Source organism: Amphiura filiformis, chromosome 16, assembly GCF_039555335.1.
Source record: "Amphiura filiformis chromosome 16, Afil_fr2py, whole genome shotgun sequence".
NCBI classification, from domain to species: domain Eukaryota; kingdom Metazoa; phylum Echinodermata; class Ophiuroidea; order Amphilepidida; family Amphiuridae; genus Amphiura; species Amphiura filiformis.
This window is the reverse complement of record NC_092643.1, coordinates 25,860,624-25,872,663: the sequence shown is the minus strand read 5'-3', so window position 1 is coordinate 25,872,663 and position 12,040 is coordinate 25,860,624.

Sequence of the window (12,040 nt, the reverse complement as noted above, 5' to 3'; positions counted from 1 at the left end):
CAGACCCAGAACACGATCATGTCAGATATTAATATTTTGTTCTGGGTCTGATTATTCGGACTGATAGACCCTATGAGAAACATTATTGATTATTATATTATCATGATTATATGCCTATACAAGCAAATTATCAGGAAAATCTGGATTAGGTGTGTTATATCTATCGACCTTCCAATGTCTCTTTCATATATTATTTTTAATTATCCATCTGTTCAAACCATTTAAGTTCAAAACGGTATTTTAACATTTCTTCTGCATCAATTTGGTCTACTTCCTTTTTTAAATATTTTCTTCAAATTCAGATCAATTTAATATTGGTTAATATAAAAGATATATCATTTACCAAAATAAATGGTAGTATACTCACTGCTTCAGCAGTTGTGGAAGCACGGGCATCGGTTGCAGAAATATGGGTGTCAGTTGTGGAAGCATGGGCTTTAGTTGTAGAAACATACATTTCAGTAGCCATGGTAGACTGGGCTACATCAGTTGCAGTAGCCATGGTAGACTGGGCTTCATCAGTTGCAGTAGCCGTGGTAGACTGGTCTTCAGTTGCAGTAGCTATGGTAGACTGGGCTTCATCAGTTGGAGTAGCCATGGTAGACTGGGCTTCATCAGTTGCAGTAGTCATGGTAGAATACGCTTCATCAGTTGCAGTAGCTATGGTAGACTGTGCTTCATCAGTTGCAGTAGCCATGGTAGACTGGGCTTCATCCGTTACAGTATCCATGGTAGACTGTGCTTCACCAGTTGCAGTAGTCATGGTAGACTGAGCTTCATCAGTTGGAGTAGCCATGGTAGACTGGTCTTCAGTTGCAGTAGCTATGGTAGACTGTGCTTCATCAGTTGCAGTAGCCATGGTAGACTGGGCTTCATCAGTTGCAGTAGTCATGGTAGAATAGGCTTCATCAGTTGCAGTAGCTATGATAGACTGTGCTTCATCAGTTGCAGTAGCCATGGTAGACTGTGCTTCATCAGTTGCAGTAGCCATGGTAGACTGGGCTTCATCCGTTACAGTATCCATGGTAGACTGTGCTTCACCAGTTGCAGTAGTCATGGTAGACTGAGCTTCATCAGTTGGAGTAGCCATGGTAGACTGGTCTTCAGTTGCAGTAGCTATGGTAGACTGTGCTTCATCAGTTGCAGTAGCCATGGTAGACTGGGCTTCATCAGTTGCAGTAGTCATGGTAGAATAGGCTTCATCAGTTGCAGTAGCCATGGTAGACTGTGCTTCATCAGTTGCAGTAGCCATGATAGACTGGGCTTCATCAGTTGCAGTAGCCATGGTAGACTGGGCTTCGTCCGTTACAGTATCCATGGTAGACTGTGCTTCACCAGTTGCAGTAGTCATGGTAGACTGGGCTTCATCAGTTGCAGTAGTCATGGTAGACTGGGCTTCATCAGTTGCAGTAGCTATGGTAGACTGGGCTTCATCAGTTGCAGTAGCCATGGTAGACTGAACTTCGTCAGTTGCAGTAGCCATGGTAGACTGGGCTTCATAAGTTGCAGTAGCCATGGTAGACTGGGCTTCATCAGTTGCAGTAGCCATGGTAGACTGCGCTTTATTAGTTGCAGTAGCCATGGTAGACTGGGCTTCATCAGTTGTAGTGACCATGGTAGATTGGCCTTCAGTTGCAGTAGCCATGGTAGATTGGGCTTCATCAGTTGCAGTAGCTATGGTAGACTGGGCTTCATCAGTTGCAGTAGCCATAGTAGACTGGGCTTCATTAGTTGCAGTAGCTATGGTAGACTGAGCTTCGTCAGTTGCAGTAGCCATGGTACCCTGGGCTTCAGTTGCAGTAGCCATGGTGGACTGGGCTTCATCAGTTGCAGTAGCCATGGTAGACTGGGCTTCATCAGTTGCAGTAGCCATGGTAGACTGGTCTTCAGTTCCAGTAGCTATGGTAGACTGAGCTTCGTCAGTTGCAGTAGCCATGGTAGACTGGGCTTCAGTTGCAGTAGCCATGGTAGACTGGGCTTCGTTAGTTGCAGTAGCTATGGTAGACTGAGCTTCGTCAGTTGCAGTAGCCATGGTAGACTGGGCTTCAGTTGCAGTAGCCATAGTAGACTGGGCTTCATTAGTTGCAGTAGCTATGGTAGACTGAACTTCGTCAGTTGCAGTAGTCATGGTAGACTGGGCTTCAGTTGCAGTAGCCATGGTGGACTGGGCTTCATCAGTTGCAGTAGCCATGGTAGACTGGGCTCAGTTGCAGTAGCCATGGTAGACTGGGCTTCATCAGTTGCAGTAGACATGGTAGACTGGGCTTCATCAGTTGCAGTAGCTATGGTAGACTGGGCTTCATCAGTTGCAGTAGCCATGGTAGACTGTGCTTCATCAGTTGCAGTAGCCATGGTAGACTGGGCTTCATCAGTTGCAGTAGCTATGGTAGACTGGGTTTCATCAGTTGCAGTAGCTATGGTAGACTGGGCTTCATCAGTTGCAGTAGCTATGGTAGACCGGGCTTCATCAGTTGCAGTAGCTATGGTAGACTGGGCTTCATCAGTTGCAGTAGCTATGGTAGACTGGGCTTCATCAGTTGCAGTAGCAGTGGTAGACTGGGTTTCACCAGTTGCAGTAGCCATGGTAGTTGTTGCAGCTGGTGTGGTAGTTTGCCCTGTAAAATTTAACACAGAAAATAAAGTTGATGTTATCAAACCCATTAATAAAAATGCCTTGATCAAATTCAGTAGGCATCGTCTCCAGGGTTGTCAATATAAAATAGTGTAGCTATTTACAAGTATTTAGACATAACTTTTTTATAACCATTGTTTCAATACCATCATTACCATGTCATTATTATCATATACCATAATATATACTATAGTATGTTTGTTTATTATATCTTATTCTCAGTATACTTTGCATATAATATTTATTTAATAGGCCCTAACATCTGCAATTACATGCATGTTGCATAGTATAATTTGTGCTATACAGATTAGTATATATTTTTGTATTACACTGTATTTATATGATATTTATATTGTACATGCATTGTTGGATGAATAAATTTGATTGATTGATTGATTGATATAACTGTACAGGTTAAAATAAGTAACAAACGAAAAGAATGTGCCTTCGGACTCCTCCCTTTAGATATTGCAATAAATCAAATAAAGTTTGGTTTTAGGGGATAGGGTTACATATTAGGGTTAGGGTTTAGCGTTAGTGTTGGGGTAAGGGTAAGGGTTTGGGTCAGGGTCAGGGTTAGTGTTAGGGATATAAAAAATCGTGCTTATATGAAAGTAAGATACTTTCTTTAGCTAGAATTATTGTTCAATATTTACTTTGGGAAGAGCCAATAGGGGTTCAAAAAACCTCATACACCGGCGGATCTAAGATTTTGTAAGAATGCTCGCCAAATGCGACTCATTGCCAATTTGCCAATTGCTCATTAACATTGCGCGAAAATGACATGAAAATTATAGTTTCATCACTTTATTAAAGTAATTGACAAAACGCCTTGCAGAATTGTTTGGCAATCGTGCGATTGCTTTGAAGCACCAAGTGGAATGGCCCTAAGATCTCCTGATCTTACACCTCTGGATTTCTTCATGTGGGGCTGTCTGAAATCAAAGGTTTTCACATGTCCTCCAAAAACACATAATTGCAACTCATAAGACATGGTATGAATGCTACGTTGAGGAGAGCTGATATCTGCATACAGAGGCATTGTGGTTATGCCCTGGTGGCCATGTGGAAGACTAAGACTGTCAATTACTGTAGGAAAGTGGTTAAACATGTGATTTTCATGTTGATTTGATTTTAATTGACTTCGTGCAACCTTATTTTCACTCGGCTCGCAACAATAGGCACTGAGTCCTTATTAATGTTCACACGCCAGTGATTTTACAGTTATGGGAGCACAAGATGTTAATTCATGCTGTTAATATAGCATTTTGACCAAATACCCCATACTTTTTAATCTAGTAGCATTTTTCAAACTGTATACTTTATTTTGATACACCCTGTACAGCAGCCGTTAAAGCCACCAACTGGAGGAGCCTTCACTCAATAGGGAGGTGGACATAACTGAACAGGTTTAACTGAACAGTGACCTGTGGCACAACAACATCTACTTCACAAGTCAATGAACTTTTGGATATGATGTGAAATATTGCCACTCGTAAAAAGTAAGTCCAGTAGATCAGATCAGATTATAATCTCAAATTCATAGTAAATGAGTTGACTAGCATTAAAGCACCCCAAAGCCACGATTTTACGTCTTCTTGTAATTAGCATATAATTATACTGACGTGGTGTTTATATGTACCCCAAGGTTACATTCTAGGCCCACTTACACTTACCATTATGACCGATAAACATGTACACTTCACACAAAGAAAGTGCACCTGTACCTGCACTAATACCAAGCCCAGTGACAATGCTGACGTATCTCCCACACATAATTGTGTCACATTGTACAGTCACCGTAGAATTCGATTCAACCTGTGTGGATGTGACAGCAGAGCCGCATTGGTTGTGTAAGGAGACATCAGCATCGGTGCCAACTTGTACAATAGCGTCAACCAAACGTTGATCTGTTGTGAATCAAACGTGTATGCCAGTGCTTTAAAGGGAGTCTCCGGCAATCATAACATTATGCCTTATATGTTAGAAAAATAATTTTCAAGCACGAATCATATGGTTTATTTAAAACAAACTCATTTTGACCATAAAATTGATAAAAACGAATAAAAACAGTCGGCTCTCAACACGCGATATTCAAAATTCGTAAATGTTATTTGTGCTCAATTGTCGTCAGCCATCATTGTATTACTAGGACTTCATTGCATTCGACACGATATGCATTCGACGCGATATTCAAAATTCGTAAATGTTATTTGTGCTCAATTGTCGTCAGCCATCATTGTATTACTAGGACTTCATTGCATTGGACAATTTCGGCCTGCGAGAATTTTGAATACCGCGTGTTGTGAGAGAGCCGACTGTTTTTATTCGTTTTTATGGTCACTATGAGTTTGTTTTAAATAAAACCACGTGATTCGTGCTTGATAATTATTTTTCTTGTGATTGCCGGAGACTCCCTTTAACACGATGTTCTTTAAACCCAATAGATACTGAAAATTAATCGTATTCAATGGCTATTCTTGGGCTATTCCAGATGAAAGCCATACACCCCTGTGCAACCTATGACCTTAATCTTCCACTCCATTTGAAATCTAAATCCCCTGTATGGAATTTTAATGTCATGTCTTCCATAAGGGGTGTTTGGATTTCACCTGGTATGGCCCATTGTTATAAATCCTTTGTGATGTCCAAACCCATTGGACTGTCCAAACCCATTGGACATAAAAATGTCCTAAATATTGGACATAAAAATGTTACATTTCCAGATGTGTTGGTGCCTCTTTAAGGTTTGCAAAGTAGGTTCACCAAAACTTGGCATATATTTAGGGGGCAGTATATTTTGGTGGCAGGTCAAGAAGGGGAAAGCATATGTTGGGCACGCCTGTTTGCCTCCTGTGGCTCATTATCATTGCGCAGATCCTAAAGTGTAGTATTACATGCCAGAATTATGAAAAAAAATATATCAAATTGTATATATATTTGACTTTTAGTGCAGTATACTGTGATTTTGTAAATTGAAAAAGACAATATAATTTTGGCCCAATAAATTAAAAAATTGATAACAAGAATAACCATTAACCTGTGAAAAAGCTTTGATGACAATTATAGTATGCATGCATATGGTACTAATTGCTTTGTTTACATGTTCCAAGCTCTCCTTAAGATAAATTGAAAAAAGTTATTGGTAGCTTATTTCGTCTTACTGGTCCAGTTTACAATGTCACACATCGTTGCGTTCGGTCACAATGACTCAATATTTACGAAAACATGCAGTTTTGAAATTTGCAATTTTTTTCCATTAAACTATGACAAATCATGCAGAATATTCAAAACTTTCAAAACTGCATCTTTTCTTTCTTATAAATCATGACAATGAGTCATTGTTATAATTGTGACAGAACGCAACGACGTCTGACATTGTTCAATGTTCAGGCGGCGAGTGGCATGATGGTCGGAGAGAGCCGGCAAAACCGCTCGGCCGCGTGGCATTTTCCATAATACTTGGTCAGTTTTGTGGGGTTCATTATCGAACCCCAACGGTTTTAGCTTGTATTTATATTATTTATTAACATAGGCCTATTTGTTTGTGATATTTCAAGCGTTTTAAAATTTCAAAATAATCCCATTCAATTACACGGTTGACGATGGAAATTTACTGAATATAGAGAATGCACGGCACCCACCACCTGACAGAGTTGGTGAAACAAGAAAGACTACCAATGGCCTTTATATTTTGTTTATATCACAAAATACTTTTCAATTTATTTTAAAAATGTCCCTTTTGAACTCTTTATTAGCAACTTCAGTGAATGTGCTACTTGAATATCTTACAACAGCAGTCGTCGGCTCTGTTGATGATGACGACTCTCTGAATGCACATGACTTCTCCTAAATCAACCTTCCACCATCTGAAACAGGTTGAAGAAAACATATCGGTAATCATTGGCAAATCGGTAATCATTGGCAAATCTACAAGCATAATGTTTGAGGTTATACACGAAAAACAACAAACAACAAGCATAAACAAAACCATGGCTGCATCATTAAAATGGTATTTCGTGATTTTAGCATCCTTGTTTTTGGGTATGGTTTAATAAATATAGCCCATCTGTAAGAATTGGGCGATACGCTCTGTAGCAGCGCTTTATTCAATACTACTTTGGGGGCCTTTGGGGGCGCCAGCCCCCGGGGTAAAAGCAGGGGCGGCCAAAACGAAGGGGCGGCGGAAGACGAAGGGGCGGCCAAAACAGGGGCGGCCAAAACGACGGGGGCGGCAAAAAGAATTAGTAAAGAAAAAAGGGCGGAAAATTTTGAAAAAGTATACAAATTTTTGTAAAAATGGTAATATACATCAAAATGTGTTGCTATTAGGGCGCTAGCGCCTAAAAACCTTATATCTATGTCAAACGACCGAATCTGTATGGAAGCTTTTGCCCACAACCATGATGTAGTCCTAGCTTTTTGAAGCTACAACTGTTTTCGGAGTAAATTGTGGGATGAGGTTGTGGATCACGAAATGTCCGTTTTTCCGTAAATGCAGTGTTATCTATTGCATAGCCCATCTGTAAGAGTTGAGCGATACGCTCTGTAGCAGCGCTTTATATTCAATACTATAAACCGCAAAAACATTACGGTGCCAGGTGTTTACACTCCTGTATATCCTACACAAAAACAAAGACACGGGCAAAGACATGAAACAAGCAGCCAGTACCTGTACCCTATAGACGAATCCAACGAGTCAAGTCATGGTCAGGATTTGGTCGGCCATCTTTGGTTTCCCGCTAGCACCAACCTGGGGTTGGGAGCACCCGATTGTGCAAATAAAAGCCGCCTAACACCTAGAGAAGCTGCAAAGACGAAGAGGATTAATAGAATAATAATATACAATAGAGGTAATCCTGTCGCATCTATTCATACATAGTCCTTTTGTTCATCCATTTGTACATCTATGAATAGATGCGACGGGATTACCTGCGGAATTACCTATTGTATTATTCTATTAACCCTCCTCGACGTTCTCTTGGTGTAAGGCGGCTTTTATTTGCACAACTGTTGGAACTGTATTGTGTTGTAAACTTCTTTTGTCTACCTGTGTTTTCGCGGAAGGTGTAAAACGGGTGATGGAATGCAGTTTAAAATTTCCGCCAAGGCCGAATCATTTCACATTTTGGATGCATTGTAGCCGACGGGGACCCAACTAAAGGCTGCTAGTCAGGTGTAGGAATTCGTATATTTGGATTCGTCTATAGACGAATCCAAATACACGCATTCCTATGTAATCGGATTACTGAACTACACGCGGTATCTATGCATTGATGTACTTGCGAACAAAAGGACTATATGTATGAATAGATGCGACGGGATTACCTGCGGAATTATCTCCATTATATTATTAGCTATTATTATATTATCCCTCCTCGTCCTTGCATCTTCTCTGGGTGTTAGGCGGCTTTTATTTGCACAATTGGACGCTCAAAGCACCAGGTTGGTGCTAGCGGCTACCCAAAGATGTCCGACCAAATCCTGACCATGACTTGGCTACTTGGATTCGTCTATAGCTCTGATTTAAGACCTCATTTGTTGAAATTTGTTGAAAATTGAAGAAGGAAGTAACGAAATAAAAAGTTGCACTTTTATGTTCTAATCAATGGAAAGAATGGCGCTAGTTTGATGTGCTAAGCTTGCAGCGCTAGTTTGCTTGTTCGAGAATGAGTTGTGTAAAAATCAATAGGGCATGCAATGGAGCAAACTGCAACTTTTGAATTTGCATCTTCCTTGGGTTTTTGGATCATCGTGGCTTTACTTCGTGAACGATTTTAACGAAATTTTTCATTCGAGCAAAAAGATGCAGCTCTTGGCTGCTGATTCTAATTGTGACATATCTGTCTTTGTTTAGGATAAGGGATAAAAATAACTGGTTCCTTAATTGTATTGCGGTCTGTATGTTATGGGGATGCCCCTTATTATGTATTCTATTACCGCCACGACCAATAATTCAAAATCGCGCACTGTGATTTGGTGACACGCGTCTCCTGAAATACCTTACAATAAAGTGGCCAGGGCAATCAAACTGGTTTTCTTGCACAATAGGCACAGCAACACATTCTAGGTAAAGCATTGCGCTTGGTTACGCGTACAAAAATTTCCGGAATAGGCCTACTCGCTGTCAATTACACTTTGGCCATTTTAGCTTTAAACTTTCTCCGTGCGCATTTGTAGGCCTGCCATACATGTAGATTTGATCTACATCAGGAATTCCCCCCCCCCTCCATGTCAAAAAGAAATTTACGCCAATGGATTAGAGTAATGTGCATATAAATACCTGATTCTGTGTGTGTGCAAGATTCGTCACTGTAGGTTGTGCTAGCATTATCGTCCACCGCCCTCTCTGGTACTCCATCGTCCCAGACTGAGCTTTGGGAGACGATCTTATTTCTAAGAAAGATTTCTGTAAGTTACGATAAATTGAAAAATACCTCGTACATAGCATAGATTATATATTTTATATTTAGACATTTCAACTGTCTACTATGATCAGTGGCTCTTATCTCTGACCATGATATTTGAAGTATAATGATTACGCAGCACACCAGTTCGAGTCATAATTAGGTGTCTACAATCTACATTCGTAATGTTTATCGTATTGTATAGGTCACCCCGGTCATCCGGGTACTTATTTTACATGACGCTACAGTCGGCTACACTTACGCTTTTCAACCCACAATAGATCCTGCAGCTGAGCGACTACTTGAAGACTTGTAGCAGAGCTTATTCAGTTGTTTACGTTCTTTTTTGACCTTGAATCGAGCAAATTTCTCGGGCGATTTCGGTAAAATCAAGGTTAAATACTTGGCAAAAATTGCATTTTATGTGAAGCCGAACACATGAACATGTAGAGGAGAGTCTTTATTTTTGTTGTTGGCTGGAGGCCCCATGTCGAGAAGTTATAGAAATGGTAGTATTTTGCCCGATTTGAAAAGGGACAAACCACAGAAAACTACAAATTTGACTTCTGAATCGGATTTGTTGTCAACGGAGGTCAACGGCTTGTGACGTCACTCCGGGGTCACCTATAGTGGCGTAGCCAGCGGCAAAGGGAGAAGCTGCCCGGGAAGCTGCCGCGAGAAGCTGCCGCAGCGAGAACTCTTGACCCACCCACCCCACTTGTCCCTGTAGAGTACTGGCCGAAGATTACGTATTCCTTTTGTACTTGTCCCATTTTGACCATCTTGACCCACCCCCATGCTGGCCGCTCTGATATTTAAGATTGTATTCCTTATGTACTTTTTGGCCCATTTTGACCATTAGTCCAAAATTGGCCCTTGAAAGTTGCCTTGCTTCCAACGCTCCTCCGCTCCCGTCTTAAAAAGTTTTGGCTTCAACACTGGTATGGGATAAAGGTGGTAATGGCAGCTTTTTCGCCACAACAATGAAATACGAAAAGGACCATTGTGCTTACCCCATAAATCATACACGGCATTTCTACGGGGTCCTCCGCAGGCTTGTGTAGCATCTCCTGCACAAGCAGTAGTAGTGCAATCCGCATCCGGATAGGGCGTGTATTCATCAAACGTCAGATCATCGCTGCCACAGTAACACTTATAACCATACCGCAAATTGGCGTAACGTGATCCATAAGATTGGCAGTGTGACATGCAGGAGCCTATTGTTTGATTCTCCTGATCCCACATGATGTGATCGCTGACTATACCACTGTCATAACAACCGATGTACCGATAGTTTTCTGGAAGATAAATAAATAAATAAATAAATAAATAAATAAATAAATAAATAAATAAATAAATAAATAAATAAATAAATAAATAAATAAATAAATAAACGCATAATGAGCTGAGGGACATGACTAATTAAGGCTACTGACAATAACCTAGTAATGCTTCTCTCTGTGTGTGAGTAAGCTGGTATACGCCATTGAGGTCAATGGTCATCGACTTTTATACTGCCTCCACGGGAGTGAGTGCAGCTAGCCTATCTACGCGCTGTAGTCCATACAGGACCAATGCAATATAAAATAGAATTTTGACCAAATTTTAGTTCAAGACGCACGCTTCTTTCTCAATTCTCAAGCTAATGACTATCATATCCTTTCTAAATATGGCTTCTTTAGAACAAAAAAATACGGGAGATATTCATCATTTTCTACCCCGGTATCCAAAGATTTATCGTCTAATATCAAATCGTGCATAGCACATTCACGTGTATCGATCCCAGGTATTTATTTTAGTATCTCTGCTGTACCAAGTAATTATTAGCCAGGCGATGTCGGTGTGCGCCCTACTACCCAATCAACTTATCACGGGTGGAGGGGAGTTTGATTGACAGTGATGTCATTCTAGTATAAGTCTTTAAAGGTAAGTTAATGAAATTTAGAACTAGAATCTATCAATATAAAAATTACCTTGCTTGACCTCTGATGACCTTGAAAGGACCTCCATCATGTTTTGAATCATCAACATACTAATTTTCATTTGAATAATTATTGGACAAACTTTGGAATTTTATCCCTTTTGACCTTTGGTTGACCACTGGTGACCCTGAAATGACCTCCATCATATTTTGAATCATATCAGGATCACATATACAAATTTTCATTCAAATTTAACAAACTTTAGAATTTTGGCCCCAAAACAGACATATCCCCATGTTTAAGCCAAATCTGATTATAACCCTAAATGCACGTAATGCTAGAGACTTTGTGACATTATTTCTGATGATCACAGCACTTAATATCCAGGATAATAGTGAATTTTAAGATGATTTTCAGTAATCAACCCTATTTGACCCCTGCATGACCTTGAACTTTTTGTGTATAACCCATACCAGCTAATGTCAATGCATATATTTCAGTTGCATCTCTGTACCATGTAATCTGCAGGAAAAGAAGCATTTTGAAGGTATTTGGTTATGTACCGGAAATACCACCTTAATGACCTTTTACCTCTAATCTGTGTACACCCTATAGGCCCCGGCTATAGCCAAGGTCAATGTTGCGTTTTTAGCCCAAACTACTCATCCGTGACGTTTGACCCCAAATGGGTCATATCAAATGTAGAGGCTGGGGTAGTGGAGCTTTTGCCCACGTTTTGTAATAATCGGTCAATTAATGATGGAGCTAGAGCAATTTTTATCAATGACCTTGAAAGGTTGTGAGAAGAATAAAAAAGAAGGCCCTGGTACACCCCTGGACGCAGGGACGCAGCATATGTATGGCATGTAGGCCTGATAATGAAGCAATTTCATAACCTTTCGATTAAAAACACAATTCAGTGGATCTGGACCTCTTTTAATTTAGACTCATTTATGACAAAAATTCACTTTAATTATGAAAACATTGGTGTGAAAAGGGCACAACAATGATAAAAAGGAGACATTTGCTCAACATGCACAAGGATTCACCCTTTAAGACCATATAATTATTGAAAAAGT